Source organism: Lepidochelys kempii, chromosome 1 (genome assembly GCF_965140285.1).
Source record: "Lepidochelys kempii isolate rLepKem1 chromosome 1, rLepKem1.hap1, whole genome shotgun sequence".
Lineage (NCBI taxonomy): Eukaryota > Metazoa > Chordata > Testudines > Cheloniidae > Lepidochelys > Lepidochelys kempii.
The window spans coordinates 340,177,420-340,198,477 of NC_136380.1; the positions used below are offsets into that span (position 1 = coordinate 340,177,420).

At 39.7% G+C, this 21,058-nt stretch overlaps 1 protein-coding gene and 1 long non-coding RNA gene across 6 annotated transcripts in view; both read right to left on the reverse strand.

Moving 5' to 3' along the window:
• CELF2 (CUGBP Elav-like family member 2) overlaps positions 1-21,058 on the reverse strand; it is a 713,903-nt gene that overhangs the window by 348,948 nt on the left and 343,897 nt on the right. The gene's annotated exons all lie outside the window — the stretch shown is intronic.
• LOC140905439 (uncharacterized) lies at positions 6,032-17,878 on the reverse strand. The gene is made up of 3 exons (XR_012156852.1): positions 16,872-17,878; positions 8,335-9,329; positions 6,032-7,379 (listed from the first exon to the last, which is right to left on the reverse strand). It is a non-coding gene; the product is annotated as an uncharacterized LOC140905439 (long non-coding RNA).

The window sequence follows — 21,058 nt, forward strand, 5'->3', positions numbered from 1 at the left end:
TCAAACCACAAAATGAGGCTTTTTATTAGTAACTGTTTCTTCCTGTTAGCACAGAATTCTATTCTGGCTGGTGCATCCCCAACAGAACTGTTAACCACGTTTCAGTTGCAGAATCTTCATTGCTGGGTGACGGAAGAAAAACATACTCGTTCAGATTACATTCCATTAGCAGGGCTGGAAGGGTGAAACAATGGTTGAGATTATCAAAGCAGTGTATAGGATTTAGCCATCTTCCATTTTAAAGGAAGATTGTTTTGAAAATCCTAACCAGTGTCTTTTTACTTGTAAACTAAAAGCATTTTTCTAGAAGTCATTGAGACACAATAAGCACAGAAACCAATTGGGCCAGTTTTAGAGAAATTTTTAAGAGCATGACTCCAATTTAAGACACGGGTTTGTGTTCCAGAAGATATTGTTTTATTTATTATTTGTCTTACATTAGCCCCTACAGGCCCTAACTCAGATAGTGCCCTATTGTGTTAGGCACTCTGTATACACATAATAAGACAGCACTCACCCTGAGGAGAGCTTACAATCTTAACAGACAAGACAAAGGATGGAATGGAGAAGAGATGCTCAAAGCAATGATGGGACTTGCCAAGGTCACAAACAGCCGGATTCAGATTTTTTTTTTTAAACTTTCATTTTTACTGGAACATGCTAATGCTGTGAGAGAGGAAGTTAACATAATAGTGGCAGAGTTCAAAATATGAATCAAGTGCTTGTGTTAAGACTTGGTTCTTTATTTGGAATCCCTACGAAGACAGAAATCTCCCCCCTTCCTCAACACACAGCAATTCCACATTAGTATGCTGTGACATTTCAGAGAGTCCATGGCTACTCCACCACGCTTCTACGGACACAACATCGATGTGCCTAAATGGTGCTGTAATTTCAAAACCAAAAACGAGCCATACAAATTGAATGATTTAAATCCTTCTTCTGTTTTCTGCATTCTTTAACATGTAAAGCCAAACACCTTTGCTTTTTTAAAAAAATGTACTCAGGCACTAGGGGCTACACCTGTAGCCAGATTCTGAATATGAGAGAGAGTTGCAAGACCCTGATGTCAAGTCCTGGAATCTATTACTACCAGTTGTTGCACATGAGTCAGTCTGACCCTACTGTCTGGTTTCTTGGCTGGCTCTTATGTGCATTGCCCCAAAAGGGTTGTTAATGTCACCTTGGTGAGTCAAATTAATGTATTTAATACCCTCGTGAAAAGGTCCTTCACTAAGATTTGGGTATAAGGTCCTCTCAATGGAAAACAATAAAAGAGAGAGGTTACACCCTAAATTTAAATCCAGAAACGTTCACGTAGTTTTTGCAACCATTCCCACTTTATCCAAGCTACATCTATAAGCAATAAATCAGAAACCATACCTACTAAAAGATATCGAACTGAAGGTGTTTCGCCCTGTTAGACAAAACAAATTCAGTTAATATTTGTTGTGCTTTTTGTCTTATTCATAGCATTTTGTTTTCATATTTTGGTAAGTGATTTATATTAATGGAAATTTAGCAGCTGGAAGATTTTTTTTCTCCCCTTTTGAGGGAAGGAACGAACTTGCAAACAATCTACCTTCTCCATTTTGGAAAACCACTTCTGAGAGCATATGACTTTATTCTTCAGAAATAATGAGCTCTTTCACTTTGGGCAGTGAGCGTCCACCTAGCCTGCCGTGTTAATTCTGGATCCAGTCTCACTTGGATGTGGTGCTCACTTCCATCACAGTTTTGCACGGGTGCAACTGCACTGATTCCTAATCTACACCAATATAAGCATGATTAGAATCAGTTCTACAGAGTTTTATGGTAGTGATTAAAGTAGATCATCTGTGACTTTCCACAACATCCCTCCCCATGAAGTCCAAGCCGGACTGTCCCATGGTAGCATAGATGAAATGGGCTCACAGTAATATGCACAACAGAATTCACTGAAGGTGAAGTTCACCACAGTGCAGAGAGCCCACACAAAGCCCTGTGCACCACTTTAGTGGGGCTTAAGTGATGCTTAGGCCTAGGTATGAGTGAGCTCTATGCACTGGAGTGAATGTCACCCAGCACAAGCCCACTGATAATTCTAGGTGGTTGGCACTCTTGGGCCAGATAGAAAAAAAAAAACACTGTTCCCTGGGCCGCAGTGAGCATGCGGCTCTCTCTTAAACACTGTCCCCCACTCAACTGTAGCCAATCGGACTCACTGAAGGGAGCTGCTCTTGACCCAGCAATTTCCCCATCCCCAGCCATGAGAAAGGAGAGCACGTCTAAAAAAAGAAAAAAAAATAGACTAAACAAAGGAGTAGTGGTTCTCTAGCCAGTAGCTGGTAAGATCAATTCAGCTGACCATCTAGGCTTTCCATCCAGTTCATCCATTTTTGAGCTAGATGATTATTATTGCTTTACAATTTCTCTGTAGTCCTGTAAAGCCTTGTTAAATGAGGCAGTGAGCTGCTCAGCGATATAAAGTCACTTACATTAACTCTCCACTCCAAAGCTTGGCCCAGGCTCATCCAACACCAGAGAGAAGACAGGAAACTGGCTGAAGCAGATCTCCAATGCTTTCTACTCATCTTCATGAGTGGATTGATTGAATGAGACCTCCACTCCCCTCAAATAGAACTTTAGCTTCATCAACTGTATACATATGGTAATAACCAATGTTGTATATTAGGACTTTCTGCAAATGTTATCATGTCAACTTTAAACCAAAAACAAAACAACCCTCCCCCCCCCAACAGCTGCACCAAGCTAATTTTATTCCTATTTACATTTTATGGACCTTTAATTGAGCAAATTCTGAAAGGTGCAATTTTTTAATGTGCTTTCCAACTGTCCCTCCGCACACCACAAGCAATATAAAAGGAATCACAGCTGCTTATCAAGAAACTAATCATTTGCATTAATGTTCAAAATGTCCGTTTTCAAAACAACAAAACTGGGTTTGCCTAAGCTCCATAAAGGTAAGCAAATACATAGCCATTCATAGTCTAGGTGTCTAATGGCTAGAACACTGGACTGGGACTCAGGACCGGAGTTCTACTCCCTGTTCGGCTACTGGCCTGCTGAGTGACTGTGGGCAAGTCATTTCAGCAATCCGTGCCTCAGTTTCTTTGTCAAATGGGGATAATGACACTGACTTCCATTGTAAAGTGGTTTGGGATCTATCGATGTAAACAGTTATATAAGAACTAGGTATTAAGTGCCGAAGGATACAGCACATTTTATTCTTAACAGCGCACATTCTTCATTCTGACTGTTCTGTATGACAAGCCTAATGTCTCTTCTTTCAACATATACAGCATTTATCAATAGTCACTACTTAGTGGCACCTAAGATCCTACAGTTCCCCCATGATAAGTGTAGGAAATAAGGGCCTCATTGTAAGCCCACTGTGTGGCAACTGACTTCTCTGATTTTGGATCAAGTCCTGATTGTAGGGTAAACTGTTAGCAACTGTTCGCTTTTTAACAGCAAGAAGGACTGGTTGAAAAATTCTGTCAACTGTTTTTCAGAAGAAGTTGATTTTTTGACTGAACGACATTTTTCATAAGTAGTGTTTGCTTTCCACAGAAAATTTTGACTTTGTGTAAAAACAAAGCAAAACAAAAAAAAATACGAACCACAAAACTCCTGAAAACAAAAAACTTTGTTGGGTGTGGGTTTAATACTGAACATTTTACAACTGGAAATGACTTATAGGAGTTGTAGTTAAACTGCCTCATGCCTTCATTCTCCTTTGGGGCTCCAGGTAGATTACAACTCCCATAATGCTTCACAGTAGCTCAGCAAGAGGAGAGATGTATTCTAGCCAGGTAGAATGAAGAGAATGGGGACCGAAGGCACGCAACTACAACTCTCATGAGGAAACTGAATTTATCTGTATTCAGGCTGAAGTTTTCTGGCAAATATTTCTGATGGGGGGGTGAGTTGAAAATTCCTATTTATAAACCTTTGATGAAAACAATTTTGTTTTCATTTTTATTTAAATTTCACAGGAGAAAAAAAAATTCTGTGAGCAGTTTTAATAGCAACCAATGTACCTATATAGATGGATAAACAGAATATTAAATTTAGTCTGCAGAACAGAAGAGTGAGGGGGGGAATTTGATAACAGCCTTCAATTACCTGAAGCGAGTTCCAAAGAGGATGGAGCTCGGCTGTTCTCAGTGGTGGCAAATGACAGAACAAGGAGCAATGGTCTCAAGTTGCAGTGCGGGAGGTCTAGGTTGGATATTAGGAAACTATTGCACTAGGAGGGTGGTGAAGCACTGGAATGGGTTACCTAGGGTGGTGGTGGAATCGCCATCTTTAGAGGTTTTTTAAGGCCCAGCTTGACAAAGCCCTGGCTGGGATGATTTAGTTGGGGTTTCCCCTGCTTTGAACAGGGGGTTGGACTAAAGGTCCTGAGGTCTCTTCCAACCCTAATCTTCTATGATTTTATATAATTCTCTACATACATTCTTACAATTATCTATTAATATTAACAAGAGCGCATTCATCAGTGAGAAAGAAATAACTATATGGGCTTCATTTATGCTTATTTTTTTCTTTCTGATGGACAATTCAATCTTTTCTGCACTTCTATAAATCTCCCATCACTACATTTGAAACTCCCATCAGCTAAAATCCATTATAGTGCCATCTATTTCCAGGGTGACAGTCACAATACTGTAACTACAGAGTTATATTGTTAATCTAAGTAATTTTTATTCATTAGATGCCTTTTCAATTTGTACAAGATTACAATCGAATTCAGTCTTTGAGGGCAAATTCTGTGAAAAAGAAAACAACCTCTAAGGAAAACCTGTATTTCACATCACTCAAGTACACACTCATTGGTGTACCATGTACTCTGTTTATTCATTCTTTATCAAAACAGCAACACTTTGATTTTCACATATTGCCTGCAAATAAAATACACAGTTTGATAGTCTCATTACAAATTTGTTAAGCATCTCTGATGCTCTCCTTCATCCTCTCCTTTGTAATAGCTGCTATCACTGTGACAGACCATCTGCAGCTAGGATGGTAGGTTAGGTAGAATCTCTAGAATCAAGTTACCTAATGGATAAGTAAGGAGTGGAGATTAAATGCAGAAGCTACAGTCCAGAGTCACCCTCCCATAGCCACACATTCCTAGTTCTTGTGGTGGATTTGAACATCTTACTTCAGCATTTTCCCTTCACAGGTTACAAAAGATTAATGTAATAATCGGTCATGATCTAAAAGGAAACATTTTTTTGACAACCGCAAAGCCGAGTTGGCATACGCATTTGAAAGATGTGTGTCAATTAAGCTCTTACATTAAAAAAAAATATTTGAAACGAATAAAGAGGATCTAGAAAGCAGGTTGGTGATGCAGAAGCCTTCAAACCTCCTGCACGTATTCTTGTATTGGATATTTATATTATCTTAAGATGGATCTCAGTAGATCTTGGGCATAGCATCATTGCGTTTTACCTATTTGACATTTTTTCTGAATCTGGAGCCAAGGTTCAAGAATGTTCATCTCTAGGGTCTTGTTTAGGCCTATGAAACATGAAGACTTAGGTGGGGACATCAGCAGAGAGGAATTTGAAGAAAGAAGTGAGACTCAAGGAGGCTGTGGGAGGGAGAGAGAGAGGGGTAGGGGTAGGTTGATGTTTGGGAAGTGGAAGGCTGTGCCAAGTGTAGAGGGTGAAAGAAGGACCAAGGCTGGGAGTGGGAGAAGGATATGGAGAGTCATTCTGAGAAAAGAGAGTGAGGAACATAAGGAATATCAGAGTGCGTAGGATGAGATGAGAGCAGAGATATAGATTTTAAAAGTTTAAAGCAATTACAGGTTTTATCATGGGAAGTTCTATTTGAATAGATCACAGTGCTTGTTTTCTTGTTACATGCTTTTAATTGATGCATCCTCTGTGTGAGCAGGTTAGCTTTCTTCCATACTTTAAATTACATTTTATTTTAAATCCTTTAGATGGATTCTAGATGTATTTAAATCCTCTGGAAGGAGTCTAAAATAATTTACATATCACAATCACACCTGCATTCCTCCTACACAGGCGACAACATAACCTTCAAGCATGGACCCCTCCATCAATAGCTCCTTTTACCAGAAGCCAAGTGCAATCTGTAGCTGTGGAATTCCCCTTTCCCCATGTAGGTAGTTCAAATGGTTACAAACTTTATTGAGAACAGGGGAGCAGTCAGACATTCTCTCAGATCAGGCAATAGCGGTAGGTTTTTATAATACGGCCAGGTCTCAACTTGATACATCACTGGGGACCATGTTAATGTGTGTGTGTAGTTTTCAATCATAACTTCAATGTTATCTTCAGGACCCATGAATTCGCACTCATGCATTATTTTATTTTTAATATTGTTTTCTGTTAGAAAATGTTAATACACTCACTGGGAATAGAGCACAATATGTCAATAGCTTTCTACAGTATATTTGCATGCTTCCCTCAGGGGTTTTTCATTATAAAAATCGTATTTCAGTTATCGAGTTTCAGTATCCCAAAATGTGTACTGAATAGCTGATAAACAAGGGAATGATGTCTCAAAAGGAAATACCAGTAAAGGAGGAGATTTGTTGTTGATGCTGTGTTTTGGGAGAGCATGTAGGGTAGAATTTATGAACAGAAAGAACTCAGAGGAAAATTCTACTCCCATAACAATACGGACCCTCCCATCTTTGATACACAGCTTTCTTTCTGGCAGAAGTGGGAGCTCTGTCCATGTAGGAAGAGGAGACACTCAAATCCACTGCATGGATCGGAGATGAGAATGTTGCAGAAAGTGAGCGAATCACCTTTGACATGATCATGCATAACTGAAAACAGTGCTAATCCCCTATGGAAAAATCGGTGTATTATGTATCTGAAATGTACTGTGCAGCACTGTAGTGCCTGACTGCCAGATGCAGCAAGGTCTGCATGGGGATGTCCATAGTGAATTAGATAGCGGACTCTACTCCTCATCTCTCCCAGTCTCAGCACATTTTACACCCTGGTTGACCGTGGGTTGCTTAGGTGGTGTTTATTCATTTGTGCAGAGTTAGCTTTCACAGCATCTCCCAACTTTTCCACGGGGTTCTGTGTGAGTACGTGGGAAGGGAGCCACCAGCACTGATCCTGTGGCAGTCTGCATGGTAGAGTTCTTGGGGACGAGGAGCAGCTGTGCATCATAAATCTTTGGCTCCTGCTGGGGAGGAATGATTGATGACATCATAGTGTTGCACCGGCCATTGTGGCTATATAGAGTGTAAGCCCCTGGAAGCAGGGCAAATGTCTTCCTCTATGTATCGTGTACTGCAAAATGACTCCACATTGATGTCCAAGTAAGTATATTGAGGGGTGGTGCACAAATGTTCTCAGGACATTACTGTAGTTCTATATTTTAGAAATAAAAACAAACACTTTAAAAGCGCCACACAGTTTTGAGAGTAAAAAACAAAACAAAAACAAAAACAAACAACTAGTATAAAGTCTAGCAGAAAAACAGGATAAAGGTTTCCCTGTCCTTAAGAAGTTCAATGTTTCTTTTTTCTTCTTTTGTGCTATCAAAAAGATAAATGTGGATATCTATTCTGGATTGTCTTTTTATTTCATTTTTGTTTCAGTACGGGCCTTCTGCATTTCTGGACAATGCTCCTTGCAAGGATCAATGCTCCGTCAATGACATATTTACATACAAAATATGTAAAGTTTACCATGTGTGACCCTAATAGCAGACAGGGACAGTTGAATGTATTCAGAAGCACCAAGAATCATTGCCAATTTCTAGAAATCATCAAAAAATTGAGCTTCTTGAAGGTTGTAGATATTGAGTTACAATTTGATTTTTAACACGAAGAATTGGACCCAAGCCCACACATCAAATCCAAATCTATACTCCATGGAAACTCTGGGAGATTCTGACCACATTTTTGATCAGCTCACTTTAGGAGTAAATCTGGTGGTGAAGTTCAGAACCTCATCAGAACTGCAAAGTTCAGAGGTGTTTGTATGTTCTTTTTCTATCATTATTTTACATTTGTTCCAGTCCAGGGTCTCTACGACAGCAGAACCAGAAATGCCAACCCCCTCAATAAATAAATACAACAAATTTCCAGCAGACTCCTGAGGTGTGGTTAATTCCATAAAAGAAGGTGGTCACAGTGCCATTGCTAGGAGAAAGGAGGATGGGCAAAATACTGTTTTCTTAGTGTGTACTAATTAAAATGGTCTAAAAGTACATCAGAATCCCAGCCATCTTCTGACTCTAAAGAACACCCTTAAGTCTGCCTTAGCCCATTACATATATAATTCAGCAGAACAATTCTGTTTGCTTAACTAAAAACCTTACCGGAGGTATGTGCAGCAGATCCATGGTGTAATAGTAGAGGCATGCTCCACCAACTTGGGAAAACCCTGGACCACATCAAGTGCAGGGACAGCCTGTGCAGGATGTTGCTAGCCTCACTTGCTGCCACATAGAAACTCTAGAGCTGAAGCTAATATGGCCTGAATGTGCGTTACTTGGTTAGGATTTTTACTCTGCAAATGACAGTAGGTTTGGATGTCACAATACTGTGTTTCCCTGTGTCACCATTAACATATAAACACCAACATTTTAAACCACCTCCACTGCTTCAAGACTAGTTCCTTGTCAAAAGAATGGGACAACAGGAAAAGCAGAGGGCACGGCTCAGGTCACGTCTACACAAACGCTTTACCAATACAGGAATATCGGTATGCTATTTCGGCAACGGACTCCTCGTTTGGAGGCAGCTATACCAGCACAGCTGTGCTTTGTACTAGTATAGTAAAATCACACCCCACAACTGAAACAAGCTATACCAGTAAAAACGCAACTTTCTAGATGTAACTGTGTCTACACTAGGCACCTCTGTTGGCACAGCTACATCAGCCAGAGAGCACATCTCTTCCCATCCCTGACTAACATACCTATGTCAACAGAATTCTACAGTATAGACCAGCCCCTGAATGCTCCAGTCTGAATAAGTTACTCAATTTACATTGAAATTTTGAAGATTAGTTTGTTAACCCCACAACAAATAGATTAAACTACATGATCCAGCCCCTTGAAATTAGCTTCTTACTGTATTTTGACACTTCCAGATCTGAATTAAAGAATTAAAGGGAATTTTTCCAGCCCCATTTAGTGGTTTTGCTTAGGTGAGAATTGAGTTTTGGGCTTGTTCTTATTTTGTCGGAGTCCATACAGTACTCTGATGTCTAGCCAAACTATTTGAAAAGGTCCCTCCGCTACTCTCTCTCTCTCGTAATACAAGAACAAGGGGACATTCCAGGAAATGGAAAAAGCAGCAGACTTGAATCCTATAAAAGAAAAAAAATGTTGCACATAATTATCCTGTAGAGCTCATTTCTAAGGATACCATTAAAAACTGGATTAAAAAAAAAATAAAGGATTGGACATACTGATACCACCCAAAGTTACAACTGTAAGGATTAGTAGACCACCAGGGGGTTTGGAAGGTACATAAACCCTTATGTTGCAGAACATACATCATCTTCCAACTAATGGAGGTTTGGAAGAAGCTTGCCCTGTGGACAGGTTATTCCATAACTGCCTACTGCAGGGTTTCATGCACCATCTTCTGAGATAGCAGGTACTGGACACCACAGAAGACAGAATGCTGCATTACATGGACCACTGTTCTTATGCTGTTTGGCAACTGTTCTTGCTGTATGTTCCTCTGTACACCTAGAGCTCCTGCCACATATTTCATACAGTGAAACATCTGTTACTAACACCCTGCAAATTTGCCAGTATGCTATAATAAAATGTAATTTACATAATACCCAAATTATAACACATGCATCCAAAAAGCCAACCAGATTTGACTGCCATATTCTCAACATCTGCCTGAGTTCTGATTTTTCAACTAGACAGATGTCAAGGACGGTAGTTATGTTCCTGGCATCAGGCAACAGATTCATGATGTGAAATTACTCTCCGTTTATGTTACATTAACAGATAGAGCCACAAAAGGAAGTCAATCATTCCCAAGGCACAGCAATGACAAAGTAGAAGCCAATTCTCTCATTCACTTCCGATAGCTGTTTAGGACCACTGAAAGCAGTTGCAATGTACACGAGTTAAACTTATGCAGTCCCCAAAGTATGCTTCCTCCTGCCTCCCATTGAAACTTTCCCATCTGCCACCCTCACTCCCTTTTCAGACACATCATTACAGGCTTATGATGGTTCTATAAAGTTGAGACACTGGAGAGAGAATGGAATCATAAGCCGAGTTTATGCAGAACTTAGAGCTAATCAATGTCAGCTTTAAACCACAGCAATCTTCTCCGCCTCTCAATTTTTGAGAGGACAGATGCATAACTGCTGTTTGACTGAAGGCCTTTTTATTACAGAATTTCCTCTCCCACTTCTGCATGTCTACTATCCCTTTGGGGGGCATATTTGCTTTTTGCTCAAATCATATAACTGCTGAGCTTCCTTAGAGAGTTTCCATACTATAATAGAGGGAAAATATCAACACTGAAACATTTAAATAAGAGCTTCATCATGCCTTGGCTTCTTTAACTAAGAAGACCTGAGCCTTAAAATGCTGATTAAAAGTCTCAGCAACTGTCCTTCACACTGATTTCACATACGCTTTGGCAACGTTGACCAGATTCACAAGACAGAACTGTAAAGCAAGAACTCAAAAGCATCTCCGAAAATAGATCTGAATAGGCGAGGTTAATGATAAGAGAGACTTATTTATTGATTTTATTTTTATTCAGCCAGTAGGATGACAACTGCATATGAACTTTCTTTGACTCGAGCACAAATCCACATTCCCCCTCCATTTCTGCAGTTTAGGTGGCATGCTATGACCCTATTGCATGAGGCACCATCCCCCACTAGGCTGGCTGCGTTTTGTACAGAGCCATGGTTCCTTGCGATGAAAGGTGTGGTCGCTATTCTATTATTAGAGAAATTATTCAGTGTGATTTAACAATTTAGCAACCCAGGCATATATTCTGCATTCAGAGCACATTAGGTGCCGTACAAGTAATTCTTTAACTATTTCACTCCCTAGGGGTAAGGACCAGGATTAGCAGGCTTAGACGTGTTAGTGTGTATTGTTTCACTTATTATTAAAGCAAATACAAAATTATTTCCCTGCATTTTATCATATACTTCTAAGGGTCAAAACCTTCCCTTCTGTGCTATTTTTTAAAATCAATATTTTGGACATAAACCCCAAGAAAGTCAGCAGGTGGCCTTTGCTAAGGCAATTATTTTTATTACTACATTCTGGTTATTCAGTGTTAACCAGCAGTATCTTTTTCTCTTGAGCGCCTCTACAAATTCAATGGTTACATCAAAGACACCTCTGCTATTTCAGTTTGGGTGGGAGCAGGTAGAAGAAAGGCTATTTCTGTCGTTTTTATTTTACTTATTCTGCATGAAAATGAAAAGGCCCTTTTTACAGCTGCTCTGCCTGCAACGTCAGTTCCTAGTAACCAGTTAAAAAGCCACAGCTGCTTTACAGGTTAAAAAAAAACCCCAAAACCAATTCATGCTGTCATAGTCTATCTAGTAAAAAGAAAAGGAGGACTTGTGGCACCTTAGAGTCAAGATATTTGAGCGTAAGCTTTCGTGAGCTACAGCTCAATTCATCGGATGCATGAGGTGGAAAATACAGTGGGGAGATTTTATGTACACAGAGAACATGAAACAGTGGGTGTTACCATACACACTGTAAAGAGAGTGATCAGGTAAGGTGAGCTATTACCAGCAGGAGAGCGGGGGGGGAGGGGGGCACGGCGCACAACCTTTTGTAGCGATAATCAATGCTAAAATAAATTTGTTAGTTAGTCTTTAAGGTGCCACAAGTAGTCCTTTTCTTTTTGCGGATGGAAATGGCCCACCTTGATTATCACTACAAAAGGTTCCCCCCACCCCCCATTCTCCTGCTGGTAATAGCTCACCTTACCTGATCACTCTCCTTATCCAGCAGGATACGGACCCTGGACTTCAGGAAAGCAGACTTCGACTCCCTCAGGGAACGGATGGGTAGGATCCCCTGGGGGACTAACATGAAAGGGAAAGGAGTCCAGGAGAGCTGGCTGTATTTCAAGGAATCCCTGTTGAGGTTACAGGGACAAACCATCCCGATGAGTCGAAAGAATAGTAAATATGGCAGGCGACCAGCTTGGCTTAACGGTGAAATCCTAGAGGATCTTAAACATAAAAAAGAAGCTTACAAGAAGTGGAAGGTTGGACATATGACCAGGGAAGAGTATAAAAATATTGCTCGGGCATGTAGGAATGAAATCAGGAGGGTCAAATCGCACCTGGAGCTGTAGCTAGCGAGAGATGTTAAGAGTAACAAGAAGGGTTTCTTCAGGTATGTTGGCAACAAGAAGAAAGCCAAGGAAAGTGTGGGCCCCTTAATGAATGAGGGAGGCAATCTAGTGACAGAGGATGTGGAAAAAGCTAATGTACTCAATGCTTTTTTTGCCTCTGTCTTCACGAACAAGGTCAGCTCCCAGACTGCTGCGCTGGGCATCACAACATGGGGAATAGATGGCCAGCCCTCTGTGGAGAAAGAGGTGGTTAGGGACTATTTAGAAAAGCTGGATGTGCACAAGTCCATGGGGCCGGACGAGTTGCATCCAAGAGTGCTAAAGGAATTGGCGGCTGTGATTGCAGAGCCATTGACCATTATCTTTGAAAACGGGGGAAGTCCCGGATGACTGGAAAAAGGCTAATGTAGTGCCAATCTTTAAAAAAGGGAAGAAGGAGGATCCTGGGAACTACAGGCCAGTCAGCCTCACCTCAGTCCCCAGAAAAATCATGGAGCAGGTCCTCAAAGAATCAATCCTGAAGCACTTACATGAGAGGAAAGTGATCAGGAACAGTCAGCATGGATTCACCAAGGGAAGGTCATGCCTGACTAATCTAATCGCCTTCTATGATGAGATTACTGAAGGGAAAGCAGTGGATGTATTGTTTCTTGACTTTAGCAAAGCTTTTGACACGGTCTCCCACAGTATTCTTGTCAGCAAGTTAAAGAAGTATGGGCTGGATGAATGCACTATAAGGTGGGTAGAAAGTTGGCTAGATTGTCGGGCTCAACGGGTAGTGATTGCTCCATGTCTAGTTGGCAGCCGGTGTCAAGTGGAGTGCCCCAGGGGTCGGTCCTGGGGCCGGTTTTGTTCAATATCTTCATAAATGATCTGGAGGATGGTGTGGGTTGCACTCTCAGCAAATTTGCAGATGATACTAAACTGGGAGGAGTGGTAGGTACGTTGGAGGGCAGGGATAGGATACAGAGGGACCTAGACAAATTGGAGGATTGGGCCAAAAGAAATCTGATGAGGTTCAATAAGGATAAGTGCAGGGTCCTGCACTTAGGATGGAAGAACCCAATGCACAGCTACAGACTAGGGAGCGAATGGATAGGCAGCAGTTCTGCAGAAAAGGACCTAGGGGTGACAGTGGACGAGAAGCTGGATATGAGTCAGCAGTGTGCCCTTGTTGCCGAGAAGGCCAATGGCATTTTGGGATGTATAAGTAGGGGCATAGCGAGCAGATCGAGGGACGTGATCGTCCCCCTCTATTCGACATTGGTGAGGCCTCATCTGGAGTACTGTGTCCAGTTTTGGGCCCCACACTACAAGAAGGATGTGGATAAATTGGAAAGAGTCCAGCGAAGGGCAACAAAAATGATTAGGGGTCTGGAACACATGACTTATGAGGAGAGGCTGAGGGAACTGGGATTGTTTAGTCTGCAGAAGAGAAGAATGAGGGGGGATTTGATAGCTGCTTTCAACTACCTGAGAGGTGGTTCCAGAGAGGATGGTTCTAGACTATTCTCAGTGGTAGAAGAGGGCAGGACAAGGAGTAATGGTCTCAAGTTGCAGTGGGGGAGGTTTAGGTTGGATATTAGGCAAAACTTTTTCACTAGGAGGGTGGTGAAACACTGGAATGCGTTACCTAGGGAGGTGGTAGAATCTCCTTCCTTAGAAGATTTTAAGGTCAGGCTTGACGAAGCCCTGGCTGGGATGATTTAATTGGGGATTGGTCCTGCTTTGAGTAGGGGGTTGGACTAGATGACCTCCTGAGGTCCCTTCCAACCCTGATATTCTATGATTCTATGATGATTCAGTGTGTATGGTAACACCCATTGTTTCCTGTTCTCTGTGTTTTTAAAATCTCCCCACTGTATTTTGCACTGCATGCATCTGTTGAAGTGAGCTGTAGCTCACGAAAGCTTATGCTCTAATAAATTTGTTAGTCTCTAAGGTGCCACAAGTACCCCTCGTTCTTTTTGCGGACACCGACTAACATGGCTGCTACTCTGAAACCAGTCTATCTAGTGTCATTGTCCACAGTCATTGATACAGAATGAGAACATCTGGGGACTCAATTATTCATGACATGAATACTAATATTTCATTGCTGTTAAATAAAACTTCCTAGCAGCAAAACTTCTGGTCCCTCATATCATGTGATCCTGAAACGAAACTCAGCATTGAGTGAGACAAAAAAGTCACTGCTGGCATAAGCACCTGCCTGCGATAGCAGCCAATTTCATCAACCAAGATTTTTAAAAAACGGATGCTTAAAGTCAGGCTCCTGGATCCAAACCTGCCGAGGGATTCTCAAAAGTGCAACTGGCAGTTGGGCCCTTAACTCACATTTGTGCCATTGAAAGTCCCCCCAGCAGTCACCTAAATTAATGGCCTGGGATTCAGAGGCGCTGAGCGCTTGCAACGGCCACTGACTTCAGTTGAAGCTGCTGGGACTCAGAGCTTTTGAAAATCAAACCCCTTTTGGGGGGGTTTCAGTACAGACGCGGGAGCCTAAATTTTAGTCAGACATTTAAAAAAAAAATCCCAGCCAGTATCTTTTCAAAGGACGCTGCCAAATCAAATGTGGACCAATATTTAGTTTTTATATGTGTATATTGCTTTACTATCCTGACTTGAAAGAGGTGTCCCTTGAAAGAAAGGTCTGACTACTAATTAATGCTGCAAGCATTCATGCACATGCTTAATCTTACCGCCAGGAGTAGTAACAGACGCCCGTTAAGCATGTCAGTGTTTGCAGTTTTGAGATCTAAAAGTGCAGATCGTCTTTTATTTCTCTCTCTCTCTCTAAATCTCAAGAAGGGAATGTTGAGCGGAGGCCAGAGTAAATGTTGGGTGGCAAAGTCTTTGTTCTCATATGAGATACAAACCTCCATGTCTCTTGCCTCTTCCTCAGTATACTCCCATGAACTTCAGAATAACTAAAACAAATGTAACTCGGACCTGATCAAAACAGCATAACTCCTGTGCTGACAAATAAATATTCCCAGCAGGAAGCTACACTAATTTTGTAAAGATTCCAACGTCTGGATGAAAAATATATTCCATGATAGCCCAACTAATCTAATTGCAAAGTTTTCATTTTGCTGTGGTAGAAACGCTGTGCGTGTCACCTATTGCAAAGCCTACTGGGAGTCACAGGAAATTTAAGGAAAAATGGGCCAGACCTTCAACTGGTTTAAAATGGCGTTGCACCCTTAACAGCCACCAGTGCTACCCCACCAGCTGAAGATCTGGCCTGGCATGTGTGCGTTTTAGCCCTATTAAAACCTTGTCTTGTTTTATGTTCTTTGTTATCTTGCTCTTGTGGCGATACCTAAGGACCCAATCCTGGCAACCCTTACTCATGTGAGTATTCTCATTGACGCTAAGAGGTATCTCAAATTGGCATCCAAAAACGGAAACATGCAAAAAAAAATCACTAATTTTTGCTTTGAAATTTTGTCCACAGTTTTGCATTCAGTTCCATTATGATCATTGTCTCCTAAAAACGTTTAACATTTATAGACTCCAATAAAAATATGTTTTTAATATAATGTAGATGAAATATAAGCTGTTAACCTTGAACACTGGGGAGAAGTATTACACTTTTGATCTTTTAAATATTTTATTTAGAATTCTTAAAGACTTGTACATAATTCATAGCAGGATCTTTTCGAATTAAAATAATTGTTACATTGCTTCTCTAATTATTAGACTTTATAAATAAAGTTGATTTGTGTACATTAAAATGAGCAAAAGCACTGCTGAGAAAAGAGGCTAGATTGAAGTCTCATGTTTATCTACTACACAAGGAGCGGCAATGCAAACTTCTTCACTTTGTCCATCAACATGCCTTACTCCTGGTCTATGCTGACCATTGTTAGGTGATGCGAATGTAAATAAATGGACTGATGTCACCAACTCATTTCAAATAGGTTGTCAAATAGACATCAGTTGGTATAAACTCTTACCAGGGATAGATCAGAAATGAAAGGTTCTCTACACAATCATACTAACGAATCATCTCCTTGACCTAAATTGCTAGCCTTCTTTCCTGCGCCAACCTCAGATATTCACCTTATTATTTAGTTTCCAAATCTATATCTAGGTCTGAAATTATTCCCAAAAATTACTCACACAAGCCCCATCATCAGCACCAAGTTTCTAAAGGATACTATTCTGGGTGAGCTTGAGCACTAGGGCCCTGATTCAGCAAAGTGTTTAAGCATGTATTTAACTTTAAGCACATGAGTATTTCTATTGATCTCTGCTGAATGGGGGCCTAGTTGGAGAGAGCAAGGATTGACCCTTCACTTTCCACATCATCTTCTATGCTGTTTCCTACGCATGAAATGACTTTCCAAATCCCACTCTGCTAGGCCTCCTTCCCTCTTATCATTCAGCCTTTTAAAAAAGGCTCCCTTGTTGTGCGAAGCCAAGAAATATTAATCCCATGTCCATTAAAAGTTCTCCGTAGCCCAGTGTACATTTACATTAACAAAGTAGTACCATTAAGAAGCGTACATAAGTAACCACTCAGTCTTACTATTTTAATCCTCACAAATATTCTCTTTTCTTCTCTCCCTGGTTTTTAGCGTTCACATTCATAGTGCCTTGCCTTAAAATTCGGCTATGAGGCCTCCTAGAAAAAAGGACAATGTATTTAATGTGTTCTATAAAGCACTTCACACTCTTTAGGCATTGTACAAATAAAATCATCATCTTGGGATTCACCCTCAGGAATGTGAATCAGCTGAGTTCTTTTCATTTCTGCCACACAAAGCACTGGACATCTTTGGATTGCTATAGTTTTAAACATAAGTTTAAAAAGGTACCTAGGAGTCTGGGATAGATGAATAAAAATGAATGTAACTCTGGCTCCCTAAGTGTAAAATGTGGATAAAACCTACCAGACTCTTGGAGATGATGCAAAACCAAATTCATTCAAGTAAGGGAGACGGTTACTCTATCAAATTACCCATCATTTGAATCAACAACTACTTTCACCACCTGCCAATGACCATCTAGGCTGTTGGTCAGAGGACTTTTGAAGATGTAAGGTAAAATTTTCAAGTAAGTTGGGAGGCTAAGTGTCAGATTTTAAAAGGTATTTAGGGGAGTTAGGTGCCAGTGGAATTTTCAAGATCACTCAAAGGGCCTATTTGCATCTTTAGGCATCTAAATCTGGCACTAAGTAACTCTGGCACTTTTGAAAATTTTACCTGGAACGATCACTAGAAAATTTATCTGGATAGTAAATCACCCTCTGTCCTTTTTATTTTAATCTGCAAACAGTTTCCTTCGTAGGTTTTAAAAATACCTCTTCAGAAATTAAATCAGATCCTACACAACATTATGGATTATGAAGAATACTATTTTTTCCTCCATGGAAAATTGCCTCTTTTCATTACACAAATGGTGAATTTCATAGACCACATAAATCAATGTGTTTCATGACTAACATCATCTGAAAAAATAGTTTTGAAAGAAGATAAAATTGTTTCAGTATGTACCTGAACAAACAAATATTCAACCTACTTATTAAGGTTGTTGGAGCTTTACTTGAAAAATTTCAGAAAATTAACTGATAACTTTGGTATAATTTGTTCAAAAGCACAGTACATTTCAAATAAATCAACTTAAGTGTTCTGCCATAGCAAAGAAATTACTATTTATTATTTGTATTATAGTAGTGCCTGGAGACCCCCCCTCAAAATCATGGCTTCGTTGTGCCATTTAGATCCACAGTAATAGACAGTCTCTTCCCTAAAGCTAACTAAACAAGACAAAGGAAGTATCCATTCACAAATGGGGAACTTAGGCATCGAAAGATTAGGGACAAGATTTCCAAAAGTGATGAGTGATTTTGGAAGCCTCCATTTTAGTTTGCCCAATTTGAGAGGTCTTAAAAGGATCGGATTTTCAGAAAGTGCAGAGCACCTCTGAAAACCCTGCCTTTATAATGTGTCACAGATTGAGCATCCTAAAATTGAAAAGGTGGTTTGAAATAACACACAAAAAGAGAGCATAAGCAAACAATAGGAAGATAGTGGGGAAGGAGGACGAGGTAAACAATAAGATCATGTTTTCACAGAGACTAGTATGGGAACAACTGAAAGGATCCAAATAATTTGAAATAAAAATAATCATCAGTATCAGCTATTCCCAACTGCCACCCAACCGAGAGATCATAGTTGACCTATCAGAGTGGAAGGGCATCTTGAGAAGGGATTTGCAGGAGGAAAAGGAAACTGTAACTAATTAATGGATTTTAAAGGCATCATGAGCATCTAGTCCAAGCTCCTGAATTACACCAGTAATTACTGTATTGAGCCCAATAACTGGCGGGACAATTTCTATACAGGGTTTCATGGGTAAAGGCAGAGTAGAAGAAAGCAGAGAGATATATATGGAAGAAGCGGACAATGGGTGTTCAAGACTGGTACCACTGGCAGAGCACTGGGTGTCTTGATAAGAGACATGAATGGCAAAGAAGGTCAGAGTTGTGGACGATCTTGAATTTAAAGAAAAGAAGGTTGAACTTTATGCTGTTTAACAATCAGTGAAAAAATTTAAAGGGAGGGCATGGTGGCACAATTGGAGTGACACGCAATGAAGATGATCCTATAAACCGGGTTTTGTTTGGATTAATGGAAGCGAGGCAATATGAATCTCAAGGAGGCCTTTAATCAACTCTCTGCTACTACTATTACAAATGTTCCTTTTTATGATGATATTTTCATTAAAATCTTCATGGATGTTTTATTAACTAATGTGAAATAACCACACAGATTTTATAATTCACCCAGAATTTACAAGCAGTTACTTGGATTATGTCTGTCAAGGCAGCAATGTTTCAAAGTCTTGTATACTTAGCTCCTTGGAAGACAGATCATTCCATAACACAATGGTATCATAAAAATGGCTGTCAGTTAGCAATCAAGAGATTTCACTTTGCCTGTCATATGGTGGGTTGTCAATTTTATTTTTCCCTTTAGATAAAAGCCTAACTGTATTATATTTCAATAAAAGTGAAGTTGTGTGTAAAATTTTCAAAAGCCTACTTCAGCATACTCAGAGCCTACATTCCATTGTCAAAGTGACTTAGGCACTTAGTAGCCTATGTCCCATTGATTCTCAGTGAGACTTTGTGCCTAAATGAGCCAGTCTCTTTTGAAAATGGGACTTGTGCACCTTTGGAAATTTTACACACAAATCCCAAATGCATGCCAAGAAATTCAAAGTCATAATGTACTGTAAACCTTGATTTTAGCTGATCACATATATATATATATATATATAGTTTAAACACACATACAGACTATTAGCCTGTATTTTAATACTGTAGGTCCCTGTCTTCTTTAGGTGCTTTGTATTTTAACATCTATTATATTTTTAATGCAGATGTTTGTTTTGCTTCCCCCCCCCACATCTTCTTTTCCTTTTCTTCTTCTTTCTTTTTTTATTTATTTATTTGTTTATTTTTTGAAGAGGCCAATTACTAACATAGTATAATAAAAAAAAACCTTACTCAAATTTTGATCAAATTTCAACAACAGCTCTTGGATCTATTCTTACTTTCATTTACACAGGCATTTTACACATTTCCCTGGAGTTCTGGAAATGCAAACAAGAGCCCTGGGTTACTACAGGAAGTGACCGGTTCACTTCATTCTCCCAAGTACTGATGAATGAAACGCAAAATTAAACCAGCAGCACAAAACATAGCAAGTTAATAAGATCTTAAATTTTCTTTTAGCAGTAATAACCTAAGCTGTTATTAGTATAATAGTAAAGAGATAAATATTTAAAATATAGGATTTTATACAGATTATTTCTCTTTAAATATATATATAAAAAAAAGCATGGAAGGTTAGGAAACATGTTTTATTTACCCTAGAGATGAGAACGGCTCCTTAGATGTGGAAGCCAAGTATTCTTATTTGTTCCTTGGCTGTGCTGTCTTGTCTCTTTGACCCCCTCATGGAGTGCAATTTATGCTCTGAGAATAGGCAGTCTACACTGCAAAATGCCTGTTGCTCCAAAATAAGACTCTGCCTCTTTTGCTTGATAAGTTCTAAGGACAACACAAATGTTACCTAAACAAGATGAAGCCCAATTTTCTACAGGTACCAATTCAGGCACTGTAGGTTTTATGAGACTAGTTTGATTGATCAGCTATACTGTATCATGCTTAAATAAAGGATTTCTCAAGTCAAGATAAACATGCTTTTAAGAACTGTATTTTGATCTGTTATTTCAGGTAACATGTAGATAGTATAGATCTGCAAAAGTAGCTTTGGAACAGGATTGGCACAGCAGCTCTAGAAAATCTAAAAGGAAAAAATGAGGCCAGACCTTTATTAAATTTTAAAATATGCCTTTGCTACACTCTTGTAAAGAGCCAAATAGGGTATTCAAGTCTCCGGAGATCACCAGTATAATTTCTTTATCATGTTCCATTTAAAATTTAATTATGTAGTCTACAACAAGAATAATCTGAGTACTCTAAATAGGTCATGCAATGAACAACCTAACAATATTATGAAGATCTTTTCTTTGATGTGCTGTTATACATAGAAAACCTTTCTTCGAAAAACAAAAATCCATGGGCTTTTATATATATTATATATATATATATATAAATAAAATAATGAAGTTGAATCTATTGCATTTTAAGTTTAAAATCAATTCTCTCTCTATTCTGTATTATCTAAACATATCAACAGAAAT